Source organism: Poecilia mexicana, unplaced genomic scaffold (genome assembly GCF_051168715.1).
Source record: "Poecilia mexicana isolate PSO_F unplaced genomic scaffold, ASM5116871v1 scaffold_6, whole genome shotgun sequence".
Lineage (NCBI taxonomy): Eukaryota > Metazoa > Chordata > Actinopteri > Cyprinodontiformes > Poeciliidae > Poecilia > Poecilia mexicana.
This window is the reverse complement of record NW_028263375.1, coordinates 26,911,594-26,930,612: the sequence shown is the minus strand read 5'-3', so window position 1 is coordinate 26,930,612 and position 19,019 is coordinate 26,911,594. Positions and strand designations below refer to the sequence as shown.

At 38.1% G+C, this 19,019-nt stretch overlaps 1 protein-coding gene across 2 annotated transcripts in view; it reads left to right on the top strand.

Annotated features, from left to right (window-relative positions):
• Nucleotides 1-19,019, top strand: part of peak1 (pseudopodium-enriched atypical kinase 1) — an 82,346-nt gene that overhangs the window by 15,456 nt on the left and 47,871 nt on the right. Inside the window, exon 2 of one of the 2 annotated variants that reach the window (XM_088006514.1) lies at nt 17,358-17,440. The exons of the other annotated variant lie outside the window; for it this stretch is intronic. The gene's annotated coding sequence lies outside the window, so the exon portion shown is untranslated. The remainder of the gene's footprint in view (nt 1-17,357; nt 17,441-19,019) is intronic. 2 annotated transcript variants of the gene reach the window in all.

Sequence of the window (19,019 nt, the reverse complement as noted above, 5' to 3'; positions counted from 1 at the left end):
TGGATTGTAGTAGTTATTGGCCAATATAGGTGTTAGGAACTTGCATTTTTCATATTGGTGTAATATTTACTCAGTTGTGTCTCAGCAACAGATGATCACACTGGACACTAATGACATATCTCAAAATATGATTTGTGTCCAACCTGTCAATCAAAAATTTACAAACTTTATTGCCATTTTTGCAACCGTAAATGATTCAGGACAGCTGAATTTGTTTTTCTTCTATGCAAAAAAAAAGGGTATTGGTCTTCTTTCAGTTAGCTGGCCAACAGTATGCAGCAACAAGTGGGGAAGGGGCAGAACTCCATTCCTCCAAACAGCTGGAGGACACGCCCATCTCTCTGGCACTTTCTCTAACATCTCACTTTAAACTGTAGGGACAATATGAATTTATAGTAAGCAGCCTATTCCTAATGCTGCATGTTTTGGTTTTGCTTCCTGTGGCTGTATTTGTTTTAAAGCAGCTTTATAATTGAGGACCTAGACATGCACACCTTCACAGTCCACCTTGAACTTGATAATGTCGGTTAACGTAGAGAGAGTTTCTTCTTTCCTTCTGATTTTTGGCGCTCTTATAAAATGCATGCTGTCTGGCTTTTTCGTCTTCTCCCGTGTCTGCACTTTTTTTCCCCCACCATCTACCTCAGAGGACTTTTAACAGTTCTTTTTCAGACTAACAGAGGCTTTTAGAGACATGCAGCAGTCAGCCCAAAGAAGGAGGACAGTATGAGCAGGCAGGGCAGAGACATTATTTTCTGCTTAACAATCACAGCCCCATTCTCCCTTTCCTGTCATCCCTTGTTTTTGTTCACTTCTCCCCTGGTCTGTTTATAGGAACTTATTGTCTCTGCTTTTGGCATTCGCTGCTCTCAAAACTTTGTCCTTGTCATGGATGTTGATCATGATAGAGGATCCCCTTCCAGTGAACCTCTCTGGATGTTCGACAGCTTACACAAAGACAGAGTACGACCGTTAAGTTTTTCATCACTATCACAGTTTTGGTTTCCTGTACTGTGTTTGTGGGACATGCAGTACTTTGTAAATGTTTGCTGCGTACTTTATTCATACCTCTCCAGGTCTAATCAGTTTCACATCTTAATATCACGTGATACTTTTAATGGGACAAATTGAAGATAAATTATTAGATTATTGTGATATGATAACCTTTATTAAAAATACCATTGTTTCATGCGGTATTCAGCCTGCAGTCAGCTGCAGACATAACAGACGATTTTCCAGCTTCAGTTTTAATCAGCATTATTTTCATAAAGGCGTTTCCATGGTACCTGTAGCTGCATTTCTATCGACCATATAATTGAGCAATTTGGAATTACGAAAATAAATTTGCTAAATGTAAACATGGCAATTAAAAAAAAACAAAAAAAAACTCTTGTTTGTTAATAAAAAATGTTGAAAATAGGATGAGGTGGGATTTTTTTGGCTGTATCGAAATTACTGTATTTTGCAAAACTGCAACGGAAACTTTGTTTTTTGCATCAAACGAGTCGCATGATCAACAACCAGATGTTACTACTGGCAGAAATGACAAAGGAGACAAAAAAGTGGTAGGAAGATGACGACACGATGTGTTTTTTTTAATGACTTATCATGTGTTATTCATGTGTGATTTTAATTGCCGTTTTTGTTTAATGGAAACATTACGATTTTGAAATTATGTTTTTTTGATTTTGTGGAATAGCAACTAACTTTTGCACTTATTTGTAATAGAAACGCGGGTAGTGTTTCTGTTTCTCACAGCTGTTTTACAGTATTTCACGTATATTTCTAACAGCCAAATTGTTGTTGTTTTTTTTTACCAAGGGAAAAGTTTAGTGGGTGTTTTTCAGCCATTTGACCTGTAGTACTCTCATTATTGATGGTCAATATTTGAGCAACAATTAAAAATCCATTATTTGATCTTTGAAAACTAACGTTTTTATATTTGTAGCTTTTGTACATTTAATGACAGAGGAAAACTTGTGAAGTTTCACTTTTTTCACTTGTGATTTTTAAGAGATGAAAATGTAGGTAATTTGACTTAAAACATCCTGATCCTGGATGTCAATTATTCAAATCCTCCTTGTACGTCTTTGTACTTTTCAGACTTGTAGTTCAGACTTTAGAGCTCCATGTTGTTCTCCAAAGGGAGCCAGACACGGTTGCCCTGCTAGATAATGGTTTTTCAAGCCTGGCTCCATGTAAGCATACCTGAACTGTGAGTCAGAATTGTACACTCAGATTAATTTTGCTCCATTTTATCATTCTCACCGCTTTACTCTCTGTGATCTAGTTAGGCTATCATATATCTGTCTGGACTGAATATTTTATGACGCGATGCCCTCCTCTGGCTCCAAAACGTGTCGAAGCTGATCTGTCGTCATTCTGTTTCTATTGCTGTCCTTTGCCCTGCTTATGGGTAGGAAAGGGCTTTTTCTGCCACTCTTCCTGCCAAATGGCCATCTGAAGCGGTCATCTTATATCACTTCATCTTCTTAAGAATTACAAGCTCCAGCTATTGTTGTAAGTTTTATTACCCTTTAAACACAAGTAATATATGTTTCATATCAGGACAAGTGATTCCCACGTAGAACTCCTTTTGAAGTAAATTTTTAAAAATATTACTTTTAACTGTTTTTATGAAGCAATTTTACATTAGCAAGCCACCTTAGGCATGGTTTTAGCTAAGCTGTGCTGCTGTAAGAGCTGATATAACATTTAAATCCAGCGCTGATATTACTATTAGACAGTAATGCAGCAGGAAAACATTTTTATTAGATGGTAAGAAAAATATTAACAATGGCATATTGTAATAGAGGAGGAGGCAATTAAACATACGGTAGAAACTGGACACTTGTATATTAATTGTTTCACAGGAGGTTAGAAAAGCAGCAGTTTAAGACTTGCACGAGCAAGTCTTAAACTTTCAACATAAAACTTTCAACATAAAATGACAACTTTTCATCATATTTACTAATTTGTACTCTGTTGCATTTATTGGGTAAATAAATATGGGAAAAATATATACATATATTTTCTTATTTTTTTTAGCAGAGAGCTTTGAGATAGCATTGTGAGCTAACCCTCTTTCCTCTTGGTGTGTGAGGTTATCACAAAACCAGACACTGTTTTTTAAAGGTTTCTAAAGAATTTTAAAAACTTGAATCAACATTAAAATCACTTGTTTTGTGTTTATGCGACGTATGTAAGTATCTGCTGGTTATCAATCACCCAAAATTAAAGAGAAGGGTTCATCAATAAGCCAGCTGATTACCTCGGATTGGTGGTATTGCTGTTCAGTGCAGTGTGGTGTTTAGAGGATAAACCTGTTTCCAAAAGCCAGAATCATATCCATGTCTCTAACCTTATTTTTCTTCAGCTTACTTAATTCTTTTTATTTCATAGTTAGCATTTTGTAACCTTAAATCTTCATGTCACTTCACAGAGTTGAAGACTTCTTAATAGTTTTAAAGAGGCTATGCAAAAGTTCATGCTGTATTTGAATTACTACCCCAGATAACAACTGACAGCAACCCTTAGTTAGCAGCTACAAAGCTCGTATTTCGCGTGTATGGCACTGCATGCAGAGGCAAAAACAATCCAGTGCTTTGCCGTTATCACTTAGTGTCAGTCGGCTCCCCGAGCTCAACCTCGCTGACGCAGAAGCCCTTTCATTCGCTTTGATCTCGTTAATAATTGCATGCCATGCAGCTGAAAAAGAAGGGCAGATTTAAAAAGCAGCAGAATGCTGCAAACTGATAGGGATAATAATAGCGGGGGACTTGAGACTTTTGTGCTGTTTGAGTTTTAATCCACTGTTGTCTATTCAGCTGCTTCAGCTCATTGTGATAGTTTTGTGGATGGTCTCCGAGTTTTATTAAAAAGAAAAGATCATTTTTTGAAACCAAAGACGATATTTAATGGATTTACAGGAGATGGATTTGAATTTTTGTATTTTCTACTGCTCTTTTTGTGGGGGGGTTTTCCCCTCCCTGACAAAATAAAAGTAAAAGACATGCTGTCGTCCACTGTGTCCACCCATAACAGAACGAACGTCAGCTGACTCGGTGGCACAACTGAAGAAGAAAAGCACCAACCAGGGACACAAGCAGGCCAAGAAACTGATCTGTTTTTGTTTATCTCCTTTCTCCGCTGGAGCTAGAAATGGATTGCTTTAACATTCTTCCATTTCATTGAAACTCACACTCACCTGTTGAGTTATTCTCATAGCAGCAGCGATTTAAATCCTAAAAGCTCTTAATGTTTTCACAGGGAGTCAAAGGCATACTGGCACTGCTATGGTGTGTACATTGTAATAAAAGTGTGTATTTTTTGAGTCATGTCGGATCAGATGTTTGCCTGATAACATTTTATGAATTTTTTTCACTCCGTCTTCCCCTAAGCTAGGAGCAAAAACAAAGAACAAAGCATGCAGAGCAGGTTGCATTACAGAAATCGAAAATTCTGCAGCCCAAACAATCTCATTCACTACCAATAAAAAAAAAAAAAAAATCCAATTTAGATTGGCTCCACCAAGAAGTTTGTTGCTGTTAAAATGTAGTAAAATGATTATCAGTTTGAAAATTTAATGCGACATTTTTTTGTGGATGCAGCGATGTGAAAATTAGCGTGATCCCTTGACTAATATCGCCCTGGATTAATTTACGGGACTGACGCCAATATATATGAGAAAAATGACTAACCCCGGCCGATATTGACGCCATTGCCATTATGTTTTTACTTACATGCTATAAAATGCTGCATGCTAAAAAAATAAATAAAACCTTTTCAGTTATGAACAGAAAAATTCTCATTGGCATTAAATCAAATTTGAATAATACCTGACCAGCTTTTTGCATGTTTTCACTGGTATTTGAGGTTGGAGGGCCTCGTTGTCATCACCCTAATCTTTAGTTTCCTCCACAGATTCTCCATGATGTCCACACATATGTGATGAAAAACAAGTTCAAGTGGAGGATGTGGTTGTGTTTTCCGTGAGTGTGTGTGTTTGTGTGTGAGCGCACAGATGACAGGAATAGTTATGCATGGAGTTTTGATTCGCATACAAACACAGAGCTCACATTCACAAATGAAAGAGGGGTGAACCATAATGGGCAGGTTGGCCATATATAATGGTGCCTAACCACAGGCATTTTTCCCAGAAGCAATCTGACATTATGTGTGGTAACATGTGGTTTGTAGCAGCTGACTCACTAAAGACTGGAAAACTCAGGTAGCCTCTGAAAATAATAAAACAGCACCAATCTCTGGATCCTGGCCACTTGGAAGATAAACAAGCAGGTCATAATTAGACAACTATGCTGGTTTTCAGGAGAAATATCAACTATTTTTTCTGTCAAAGTTGAGGAGCAATCTGAGCACCACGCAATTCATAATCTGAACATAGTAAAATACTGCCAATACCTGCAACCGTAAGGTGATGCTGCAAGAACAATGCATTTTAAAAACAACATATTCTATTATTTCCACTGCATAATTATTCACTTTTTTGTGCTGGTGTCATAAAACCACAACAGAACACATTAAGTCCATACGAGCCTGTTTGGGTCTGGCCTTTCTCTAACAAGTAGCGTCATTTGGAAATCATCATCTGGAAGGAAAGCCCCCTTATTATCACTTAGTCTTGCAGTCAAATGAGGTGATTAAAATGAGAATGAGTTCAAGGATTTATCTTTCATCCGATCCCAGAGAAGGACAAGCATCAGTCACCACAATGCCTACAAAGTGTCTGTGTTGTTCTAATCCATCTCCCAGAAAACATTTGCTTCTGTAAAGTGTCTGTTTTTCATTAAGACAACTAAGCACTGACAGACGTCAAGGCGTTGCACTCAGCCTCTTACTTTGATTTAACCCTGGTTTTTTTCTGCTTCTTTGCTGTTTTTTGTGTTATTTTTTTGTTGTTTTTTTGTCTTTTATGCCCACAGCAACATTTAAAATGCAGGATATTTCATTTCTACTTAAGCCCCGATAAAAAGTCGACATCATTGCAGAAGTTGCTGCTGTTTTTTTTTTTTTTTTTTTGCACATGTTGACCTTGTGTGGCCCTTCCACCTACTGTGACCTGACTCTTTATTTTAATATCGACCCTGCTGTGTAAAAAAGCCAGATGTCAGGTGATTGGGGGGGGCTTACCCCAGAGCAGGTCAACCGCCCACTGCTGTCACGTCTGCACGCATACCACCTCCAGAAAAACGCCCTGCTTAAAGCGAAATGAACTGCCAAGGTGGCGCCAAGACTAAACACCAGAGAAGCTGGTATCCATCAGTTGTCTTTGTCTTCAACATGTTTTGAGTGTTTCAGTGAGAATACCTCTGGCTTGTTTCGATTGGAAAGAGAGCGAACATTTTGATTTACCGAAAGTCTTTAAAGTCTCACAGAAGTGATGAACTGTGGAGGCAGCAGTGGAAACTTAACCATCAAACCATCTGTGGGGAAAAAACCAAAACAAAAAAAAAAAAGATTGGTTTTGTTTAGACTGAGCTTGTATGTGTTGGCTCTTAGGTTCCTGACACCCTAAGGGTTATCTTGATGGTATTCGCTTAAGGACATTTCACAGAGATTTGCTATGTACTTTTTTCTTTTTTATATTTAGTCACATTAGAACAACAAACAATGATAATTTAACTTTAGTGGGGATTTTATGTGATAGACCTACAAAAAGAGCCACAATTTTTCTGCATGAAACAGCTGCATTGGGTGATTTTTCTGTTTGAGCTGCAAATTTTAAGTCTTGAATTCAACTCAATTCATGAAAACTATTGAATTATTAATTAATTAGCTAATCCTGTCGCAATAAGCAATTGAATTATAATCACTTCCAGAAAGGGAATCCTATAAAAACAAAATGGTTTACCATAAAGTAAAAAAGATACAATCTACTTTGATCAATTATTATAAAGTGAATCAAGTAAAAAATAAAAAAATAAATAAATCTCACAGATCCAGTGCTTGTAAGTAGGCGTGTCACAATAAACAATCAATCAATTAATCGCATGATAAACTAAAAGAAACTCAATGAGTTTATTTGCTTGACTTATCGGTTTTCTCTTTTTTCCCTCTTTTTACCAAAAACCAAATGATAAAAGTCTTCAGTCTGGTGTTTTAGTCTCAACTATCCCCTTTTTTTTTGTTTGTTTGTTTTTTTTAGATAATTTTGTCTTCATAATTTATTTTATTTGTTGTTTCTGTTGTTTTCTTTATTTATTTTGGATATACCAAATGCCTCCAGACTCCAGTGTTTAAATGTTCATTAGAATTTCAAGTTGATCTTTGAGAACGTGTTTGTGAATTTTTATGTTATTACTATTATATTACTTGAAAAAGTTCTCAAAACAATTTTATCATTTATCTCTATAAGTTCTGGGGCAATTTATCGTCCGGCAAAAGTTATAGTAAGAAAATAAGACTTGGCTATAAAAGATACCTGGTTGTGATGCCCCCCATAAAATCACAGAATTTATTTCCCTCTGCTTTTTTAACTCTTTGTTAGCTCACTCCAAACATCAATCAAACATCCTTCAGTTCTGATAAAATACTTTACTTCACTTGTTTAATTTTTCTTCCAGGCACCTCGTCAGAGACATACCAGGTCACATTCTCTGTCTAGACTCTGTATTTAACAAACCGTTTGGCTGCTGACACGTCTATTAAATCAGCATTAGGCCGACTAGGAGCTTCTTGTGCTTTAATCCATATCACTGGCAGGCGGACAGCTGCTGGACTCTCCGTGCCTGAGATGTATGGTTAACAGGCATCATGGAACTGATAGGGCTCTTTGGGACTTCAGTTCTGCTGGGAGGATTGCTCTTAGGCTCATTCTTTCAGGGGTTTTTTTAAGTCCTTTTTTTAATCCCCTCAGTGCAACATGAGTTGTTAACAAGCCCCGGTGACTGCTAAAGGAGTTCGGTGGACACTGGGATTGAGCGTGAGCTATAATTACTACCAGGAAGGGAATTCTGTGTCATGTGTAGCTGACTTCATCTTATGCGTTTTCTCTTTCCAGCTTTATCTTTTAAGTTTTTCTGCTGTTTTACCCCTAAAACAAAACTTGCCTTAGTGTTTTTTTCTTTCTCCCAACAATTTTCCGTACCTGCCTCGCTCCATGCTCGTTCCCTCCCTTCGTCGTCGCGTCGCTCTTAAGCTCCGCCTCCGTCTCCTCCTCTCATTCATGCTCCGGCTTCTTCCCCACCAGGCTTTTCATGTGGCTCATTCATCCGCCTGACCGCAGACCGGATTCACACCAGCGCTCCGTGAGTAGTGTGCTTCCAGTTTGCGTCGCCGTTTATGTTCGTTTCTCGTCTGCCGAGCCTCCGCCAACTGTTGCCCCCGGGGGCTTTCTCGCAGGGCCACTTGGGCTCGCAGGCGTAACGATAACACAAGGTTTTAAGAGATTCCCAGAGAAATTTCCTTGAGTTTTGGAGGAAGGGGACAGTGCGAGAAGCAGCAGAGGTGGAGTGGTAGGCCTGATAACCCGCATCACCTCTGTCACAGGATTAGACGAGGGACACTCGACACTGATGGGACTCCCTTTAATTTAACAGGATGTGTTTGCGTTGGACAAGCTGGCTCACATTTTAATGAGCGCACCTCATGCACAGAGAAGCTGGAGTTTAAATATTGTTTTTTATTGCTCAGAAAATAGTTTATCCTGAGATCCACACATGGCTGTTTAGCAGCTTTTCTAATTTGGTTTTATATGAATAATATTCTGTTTGCCATATGATAGTACAGAATGCATCTCGGAGCAGCGTATTTTTCAGAAAGGCTCAGTGGCAAAGCACTGTTTTGTCACAGGAATTATTATTTTCCTTCAGTCTCTTTTTGACGTTTTCTGCACATTTTTTCTACTGTCTGTGGAGAGAAAGTCATATTAATATGACTTTCTACAGTCTTAGTAAATTCTAACGTTACACTTTGGAAAGTGGAAGACAGTTTCGTACCAAAGCAGATTATTTGTTGATACTTTTTCCGCGAACACAACTGGAAGTGTTTAAAGCACAGAAATGTTGTTACAGTTTCACTAATAATATTGATGCCCTAATAAGGAGTTTTATCTCTTTTATTTTTTAATTTATTTCATTGGCACTTGTGGCCTTTATTACCAGACAGGAAATGGCCAAAGAGGGAAGGGAGGAAGACATGCAGCAAAGGTCTTGAGGTCAGAAATCGTAATGATCGATTCCAGGAGAGCGATACCCAATAATGTTCTGTCAACTTATCACCTACAACAAGCCTGGCTTTATGATTTGTTTCTAAAGATCACTTGCGAAATATAGCAGAACCCAGAGCAGGCCATATGACACAGTCAGGCAGGATGAAGCAACAGCCAGTACAGCCTCTCTCTCTCTTTTGGAAGACATTGCAAAGGATGAAAAACACTTACAATTTTAGCGAAAATCTGCTGCTCATGAAAATTTCTAGAATTGAGGATGTTTCGGCATGGCTGACTTGGGCTCCCACTGGCAAAAAATTTGCAGACAGGGAGTTTATTTATTCAAGGTTTACTTTCTTTCAGCATACATAGAATTTTATCAGTGTACACGGGTTTTGTCACGCCAGTCTTTCATTTTAGGTCTAAGAGGGAAAAATCGACATACACTTGTGATGCCTACCACATTTCAAAACTGCTCACTATGTCATTGTCAATTGAACATCTGTTTATAAATATGTATGTAAGTGATGGTACACATTTTTCAGTAGGATTAATGAATATGTCGTCTTCCGTGACCATTTATCTGTTTTATAGAGCAGAAAAGCTGGTTGCCAGTCAGTTTATCTCTCTGTACTTTAAACTGCTTTTCTGTGTCCTAAAAATAATCCAGGCACACTCTCAGGCTAAAGTGTTGATTGGCATGGTTTCATACCTTTTTTGTTCTTCACTTCACTCGTGTGAGCAGCAAGAGGGTAAGCCAATGCTAAATGAACTGACAGGGAAACATTTGGAAGCCGTCCTCTGCCAACAATGAGAGACAAGTGTTGAAGTTTTACCTCTTAAATTAACGGAGAAAAAAAAAACGGGTCGCAGTGCAGTTTTTACTGTAAAAGTTTTGTAATCTTACAGAAACCTCATGAGATTCTCATCAACAAACAATTTGGAGCTGGTTTTGTTATGTATTTCTATTTCTCGTAAATATAGGATAGAGGGGGATATCAACATGTTTTTGTCAGTGTAGGCTACAACATGCAACAGCTCCCACAGCTATGGCTCAACCACACTGATTTCCTGAGGTTGACGGCTACTCTGTGATTGCCCTGTAATTTAACAGACCTTGAATCTTTTCTGCATGCAGTGTGTTCACACTAAACTGCAAGACAGTTTTCCTTGGTAAACTTTTCTTTAAATCAAAGATCCTTCCTGACTGATGTCTCTACTTACTGGAAACTGTAGCAAAAATGATCAAATTATGACTGCTCAATCTTCAGAAATTCATTGTCATAAGGAGAAGTTATCCAAATTTCATTTTTCAGTAAAAAGCTGTAGATGTATTTTCTCCCTTTTTTGTTGATAAAGCTAAGTACGATGGTCAGCCACATTGGTTGTGTTGTTGTCCGTTTTAATTATCAAAGATACATAAACTCTAAAAACAGTAAAACTAATCAAACTTACACTTGGTGCTTTTAAGTCTTTAGTCAATAAGAAACAGAATGGGCTTGATATGATTACTAACCAGAAAAATCAGAAAAGACAGGTTTGCCACAATTGGCCAATACCATTACACTATTATTGATATATCCCATCATTCTCTTACAAACATTACCTATGAAATTGTAGCTTAAAGAATAGTTGTTTTGGACTTGTCAAAACATTTCTTTGCATGAACATCAAGACTTAGACATGCTACGTCTTGTGCTTAGCCACCACTTTGACCGAATTTACCTAGACGCTACTCAAAAGTTGAAGCAGTTGAAGTTGAAGACTGATAACATCATCAGTCCACGGGGGGGGAAAGTGCACTATCATCCTATGCTATGCAGAAGCTTTCTCTACACTAGGGAAGTCGTTAACTTGAAGAAACCAATCATGTGATCAGTTACTGTGGCACCAAATTAAATGAGTTTGTGATGTGACAAAAAGATAACTCAATCTGTCTTGTCACAGCAGCAGACTGTACACAGTATCAAAACGAGGGGGAGAGACAACTTAGTGATTTACAATTTACAATGTTTCTTCTAGTTTAGATCTACATTTAGTAGGCTAAGAAATAACGTAATTGCAGGTTTAAGGTATAAAAGTCAGACCTTAAAATGCAAACCAAGATTTTAACACATACGATTTATGAAAGGCAGCCGTGGGTGAGAAGCCACCAAGTGACCTAGAGACCTTTTGGTCTCTGAGTCACCTGGTGCCTCCTGCTGTGCCACCTGCCGTCCTCTGCCAACTGTGGCTGTGGGTCAATATGCATTAGACCCACAGCATATTCAACCTTAAATAAATGTCCAACACACACTGAAGCAGGAATTTTCATAAGTCAGCTCAGAAGGTTGAGAATGCCAGCGCTGCCTTAGCCAATTAGTAGCAACTACTTGTAAGAGGCACATCAGTATGAGGTCAGGCTGCAGGCCACTTGTGTGTCCTTTGCTCCTGAAGTGTTTTTAGAGAGAGCTGAACTGCACCTGCTGCTGCAATGAGCTAGATCAACACCCACATGTTGTCTTTTTGTTAGATTTAAGTTCACCTGCTTGTTTAGTTTGATTATAAATGCATTTGTAAAATCCCTGCCAGATGGATAGATGGATGGATGACTGGCATTTTCAACATACTTTTAAGTAATGATGCAAACAATTAATCAACTTACAATTCATTGTCAATTAATGATCAAAATTAGTTCAAATCAATTATCTAGTAATGCCAGCTTAGACCTTCCTTACGTGTAGTAGTATTGCTGCCATCCTGAAGAGGGCGCCGCTGGTCAATCCTAGGTGGAGCCAGTTGATACAGAAACAAAGTTGGCGGAGCCATACCAGAACAGGAAAGAGAAATGATCTAGAGTCCAGCATGGGATGCAAAATTCACTTTATGCTATTCTGTTTTGAAATATAAATACTTAACAGGTTCTTTTTCACTTTTTTTTTTAAACCCAGAACATTATGAAAAATTTTGCTCTTTATGTGATGGAAAAAGATGGTCGACCCTCTTCATACAAGAGAAAACTCAAGTTTTTAAGAAAATGGCTGCTTATCAATTAACCTTTAGTCAAGCAATGAAATCAGTTAACTTTATAACTCATTAATCACAGTCCATTAAGTAGTAGACTGTGAGTTTAATTTTTATATCTGAAAAACATTTTTCAGATATAAATTAAATCTCCAACTTTGCTAACTGTCTGTTTAACAAAAATCAGTGCTAAGTTGTAGTAGTGGAGATTTGCTCACTCCTGTTGCACTGACTAATGTAGACAGTAGTCTGAAAAGGGAAACTTCTTGAGACAAGTTAAAAAAAAATTAAGGAAATCAGGCTTGCCACAAACTATTATATTTTCTAGCGTCAGCGGTATTCATAAATCCATTTTCAGAAGTGTGTTGAAGGTATGGATTTAAATCGTGACTGTTTGTGTGGCATCAAGCGTGCCACTAAGCTCTGGATTTTAAGTGACGATTTGTCTGTGGTGCTCCACCAGGCCATGTTGTTGTGTAAAAACTTCCTGTGCCTCGTTGAACTTAACCACAGACGTCAACTATATTGAACACACCATGTTTAAAAAAAACACAGGCTTTCAAGACAGGGTTACTCTGTAATCTGACATTATCTAGATCATAAACGTCAAGCTTTGAGAGGCAAACTGCGTTTTGGAACCTGCGTGTGTTGCTAAGTTGTAGGATATTTTTGGAACCAGCTGAGCTCACTGGCTTGCACTGTACAGCTTACGGGCCATTCAGTAAGAAAGGTTGGTTAGATATTGCTACCATGTCCTTCAAGCAAAAGACGGTCACTTGGTGGATCTCTTTGCAACTATCGTGTGTTGACCAATTGTTGGACTTAGTTCTTATACTTTAATCCTAATTTCAAGCAGGAATAACACACAAACAAACTCAAATGACTTATAGTATTAATTGTAATGACTTAAGTTTTAATTCTTGACAATTTCCTTGATTTATTTTTTGTGGATTAGCCACCATCTAACCCGCCACACGCCAGCAGTGGGTCAAAATGAAATTTGAAAAGCCTGTCTTGTAGAGATGCGGATTTTTCAGTCTGGCAATTTGATTCCAATTTTTAGGGTCACGATTCAATTCAGAAACTATCTTTGATTAGAAAACCGATTTTTCTATTCAAATGGCCCAGAGATTGTTTAAATTATCTGACTGATGAGGGGAAAAGATGTTGTAAATAAATAGAACATTTATCTAAAGCAATCAAATTCCATCAATTTATATTGAAACAAAATTAGGAATGTGCATACAATTCTGTAACTTTAATTTCCAGTATTAGGTTAGCTTAGCTGCCTGGCTTTTTCTTAACCCTTCTAAGAGATGGAGTATTAGGGTTTTAGGACCCCATGAGTTTTTTTATGCTGTCTGGTGGAGTCACACTAACCCTATGTGCAGTCTTCAGAGGGTTTTCTTTTCTGTGTGTGGTTTCGAGAACTGACAGTCTAATGGGATAACACCCCACTTCCCCACTGTCTGACAGTGACATCTGCTGCGCTCATCCAGAGCATCACGCTAAGACTGATAGAGGGTTAAATAAACAAAATATCAAAGAATTGTTCAAAATACAAGATGGCCAATTGGGCACGTATTAGGATATGCAGTGTAGTTGAAAATAGTGGCAAAGACGTACAACTTGAATGCATTTTAAAATAGATTTTTGATAATTTTGAATTGATTCAGAGTTACTAGAACTAGGAATTAACATTCTCAAAAGAATCAATTATTTTTCTGCACCTCTGCTGCTTTGATAACAGGCTGAGGATTGAACGAAGAATTGAAAAACTTTGAGAACAGCTAAATGACGAGCTGTCATGTCATTCTGATACTTTGTTCACAAACCCTTTCAATGAAATTGTTTGTGTTTATGGGTGCCAGTGATCCACTGGTGTGATTAGTGAATCATAAGCCGTACCGAGTGATGAATAACACTCCTTTTGGAAACTGTATTGGAGGACAAAGTGTCAAAGTTGTTTTTGCAGTTGTTTGCAGACAATTGCAAAAAGTTTAAATTAAGGGATAAATTTGATCATTTGTACAGCCTGTTCTGCTCAGACAGGAAGATATTCTTTTCTTTTATGCATATTATTATTTACCTCCTGTAGATGAATTGGAATCTACAGAAATTGATAATGGCAGGTCAAAACTCAGCAAAACCTGGAGACTGGAAAAAAGCCACAAAAGTTTTATTTTTGCATGTCTAGTCTGAAGATATAAATAATCTGGTTGTATTAGGTGAAAAATGTAACTTCACAGTGCAGTTTGTAGCTCTGTCAGGGTTCTGTACTCCGCTTCTCGTCCAACGACCGTTGGATATAGCCACCTGCAAGGATAAGCTGGTATAGACAGTGGATGGATGGATAACTACATTTACAAAACCATACAGATTCCACCTTGCTGCTATGTTTTGAACAACAGGAAGCCAAAATGAAACTGTAAAAGTAACAGATACACTCTAAAACATAAATTTAAAATGTGGTGAACTTTCTTTGTAATAATAATGTTCAGTAGTAGTACTTTTTAACTTTATTTGGAGGGTGTAACACTATAGTAGATGGTGTGTAGGAAGAGCAGCACATCAGCATATTTAACAGCATATTCTACCTTGTGCCTTTTAAATCTCAGTGGAAAGCAAGACTGGAATAAATGTGAAACTATAAGACTATTTTCCAATTTAAATAGTGCTATGCCTGACACACTGGGCAACGTTTAACATTTTAACAAATAAAAACATGTTTCCAGTAAACCAACACTGCAGGCCTGAGTAATAAGACCAGCTGGGAACTTAATTTTCCTGAATGCACTTGGAGAGATAAAAACAGCCATTGAAGTAATCAATACGTTTATTTTTAACCCCCTGATGCTTTTGAAAATAAAAAAAACAAAATGCAGAGACACAGAATTAAAAGCCCACTCATGCCGTTTAACAGTTCAAACTGCTATTATTGCCATCCGCCGTAAAGGCAGCAGCCGTGGCTCACGGCATCCCTGGAAGGAGTCGAGGTAATGGTATGCTAGAGCTGTGAATACGGGTTAGGGGAATTTAACAGGTAGCAGATGGACTACTAGAACCAGCTGTTGTTTATGAGGCAAGAGGGAGACATTGTGGTTTAGAGTTCAGAGGGAAGGACATGTGTGCAAAGGCACCTGTGAACAATCCTTACTTTGATGGAGATCTCCTGAGGTGTGCAGACCAAACAGGGTTGCTTTGATTCACTACATCCTCTGAAGAAGGCTGCAGTAGTTTAAGGCAAAAACAGTTTGATGAAACTGGTTATAGTCGACATATTTCTGTCTGTTCTGTGTTTCAATATGTTTTATTTTGGAATATTTCATAGAAATAAGTTAGACATATGAGGGCAAACAAGTTAGCATGTGAGCTACTTCTCAGTGCAGCCCTTGTAAGAATGATTGCAAATGGCATAATGGAGGAAAATTGTTGTGATGACAAACTGTGGGCAGACTGTTGGAAAGAGTAAGAGCTTCTGAAAGAGACATAGGCCAATTTCAAAGCATCAAATTAAGTCATGTTTGATATACGTAGCATTTTTATAACAACTGAATGTTGATAAGTTAAGTTACAGTACAGTAATTTATCTGTGACGATTTCCTTAATTTTGGGAGATTGGTGATTGGAATCAGCAGGTCAGGTTTTTAAAGATCGGTAATCTGCGATCGTCCAGAAATCTGCTGTTGGTGCAGCCCTGCTGGATTGTGCTGTGAAATAGAGCTATGTGTCTGGAAAATACATAATACTGCCCCTTTAAACGGTTGTTCAGAAAGTTGTACAAGGACTTTTGCTTCTCAAAATGAGCTGCGACTGTATTGGAAGCTGAGAATCAAATATAATCTTCGTCCGCATTAGCCAGATGTGGTTTTTCTTAGAGGCCCTCACTCCCTGTTCTCTAGATATGCAAATAAGCAATAAAAAACCTGTTCTTCGAATACTAATATTTTATGAGGTTTTTTTTTTTCCTGAGTTCATGTGTTGCCCCCAGCTGTTGCCACCCAGTTGGGTGAGCCGTAACAAGAAACACCACAGGAAATATGAACATTTTTTTCCTCCCACAGTTAAGGATATCAACATTGAAGTTTTGGACATTTGTCTTACATACAACGCAGCTTTCAAAGACTTTTTAATCCATTTTTTATTCCATACAGTAAATTTTCCTCATTCAAAATAAACTAAATTGGCTGTAACAGAGAAGCCAAGGCCTTTGGGATGCCTGTGGTTATTTTCATCGCAAATAAAACGTCTAATGCTGAACATTAAAAGAATCGTAAAAAATGGGGTGATGCTTTTTTTGTTGTAGTTGTTTTGGCTTGTTTTTCTTCTTTTTTTGTTGTTGTTGCATAGCAACCCACATGGAGCGACTTTGCATCAAATATAAAACCTCCAACTGATCCTACAACAAAGGAGGGTAGGATTCGCTGACGGGCTGAGCAGTTTCAGTTTGCCCATGAAAAAGTATGTCTTCTCTTCACAGTTGGCATTAAACCCACCAACTGGATTAGGAAAGCTGTTACTGTCTAGTTTATTTTCAGCACAGTTGCAGCAGAACAGGGCAGAAACGAACACGCCACAAAGACGCGAGGCGCTCAAAGTGACACGTTATACAGAGCATTGTGCGTCCAAATCAAACCGCAATAAATGTGCATTGCATTTAGTCTCTCTTGTGTTTTCTGGCTTTTCTGCATACAGTGGAGACAATGTTCCTTCAATACTAAATGTGTCAGCAAATCTGACAGCTGTGTGACAAGGCAGCGGTGCTTCTCCAACGTATCGTTATCACAAAAAATTGGAAAGTAATGGAAAGCATATTCCATATTTCTGCACTTAAAAAGATTTATCCATCAAAATTTTAAGCTGGATTTATTGTCAAAGCCCTCTCGGATGATTTACAGTACGGCGAACTGTGTACAGTGGAGTAGGGTGATGTGAATATGACCCGACATTTTCATAAGAAGCAGGTTCGTGTCAACTTTTGCACATTTGTGTCGGATATCTGATGGCCGTTATGTAACGCCGTGCCTGAACTGTGACTGGCTCTGACAATAAGCTATGATCTGCTTCACGTCAAGCCCCTCTCTCTCTCTACTTCGTCTCCGTCTTCCTTCTTTCTTTCCACACTTTTCATCTCTTTATCTCGAGTAACTCTGCCGTGTGTGTGTGCCTCTCTTGTCATCTGTAGGCTCCAGCTGCAAGTACTCTCAGCTCCATCATCTGGGACTCCATGGCCGCCATGGCTGCTGCTGCTGCTTGATTCATTGCACTGTGAGTTAGCTTCTGTTTTATGTGAGAATGCGTGCGTGTCCAGGTCTCCCTGTCCATCTGCGTTTCGTGGTGTCATTTCTTGGTTGTTGGTTCCAGGGCTGTGTAATAATATCAATTTTGCGATATATATCGATATTTTCTTTCCTAGAAAAAAATCGATATTCATCTGCAAGTATCGTAACATCCAACTGTCACCTTGCTCACTCACTGCTTGCTTCACCAGGAGAGTGATTAGGTCATCAGGCTTAGAGTGATTCCTTCAGATGTTAAGTGTCAAGGTTAAAAAGGTATCAAACTATTCAGAGCAGGGTACTTGGTGCACTTTATTTACTTTACAAATGCATGTAAGCTACAGTTTGTACTGTTTCAATTAAAAGAAACATGTTTTCTCTCCACTTCTTTGATTCATTTTCTCCAGCTGTCAACTTTAAGTCTGTGTCCATGCCCAAGCAGAGCCAGGTGTTGTGTAGTTGGTGCTTTTAATCAGTTTTCAGTTAAATTAATTCAGTCCAACTCTATAACAGTCACAAAATGTCACCAAAATCACTCTGTCCCTCTAAAATCTTTCAGAAAATCGCAAACGTGATTTCAATTGTATCGTTTGCTGAATATCGCGTATATATTGTATCATGAGCGGAATATCGTGTATTGTATCGTATCATGAGATTACTGTATCACTACAGCCCTAGTTGGTTTTGGAAATGGGCTGTGCATGTGCATTCAATCAGCTGTAGAAGCCTCACTGTGTCACTATCAAATAGGTTTTTGTCATATAAATTTCTCACAGTAAAGTTTTTACCTGTGACACTGAAGTAAATTCTTTTGTCCTTGAAATAAACTAAAATTATAATTTAAAACTTCAAAAGGTGAAAGAAAAATTACTTAACGGTGTCAGAAATTAAGGCCTCAAAATGTGTTAATTTCTGATTTTTTTTAAATTTCTTTTTGTCTTTAAAGTTTGCCGTCAGTATGCTAATGACAGATCTTAAATTTTGTCATATCCAGACATCTTAATCTCTTATGATAGTTTTTTTTTTTTTTTTTTCACGGGACATTTCTGTCAGGCAAAAGTTTGAATCGCACGCAAACTTCTTCACTGCCAGTAACGACCTTTCCAGCTAGCACGCTTTCCAGCTAGCCTGACTAGCTAGCTAGCTTTTTCAGTGTCCATCATTAGTAATTTCAAATTTATCGCCAGTTGGTTGGCGATGTTTGTCTTAACCAATAGCTAACTTCTGTTGCTAACCCATATAATTTATTTATGTACAGTTTTCTTTTGTGCATTCTGTTGTTGTGATGCAGGTCTTAAATTCCTTTCATATAGATCTTAAAAAAGTCTTAAACTTGACTTTGTGAAACCTGCAGAAACCTTGTGTTTAGCTGTGTTTTGCCCCTTCACACGCACCCACTCAGACTAATTGTAGCAAAGCTGTCATGTCATGCAGAGTGCTTTCCTCCTATTGAGACCAAATTTAAGGGTTCAAATTACCAGACACTCAGGTTAAAAATGTTGTAGGAGTCAAAGCGCCGATGTTGCAGCTGGGAGCAGTCTATAACAGCCTTCTTTAAAAATGCTACG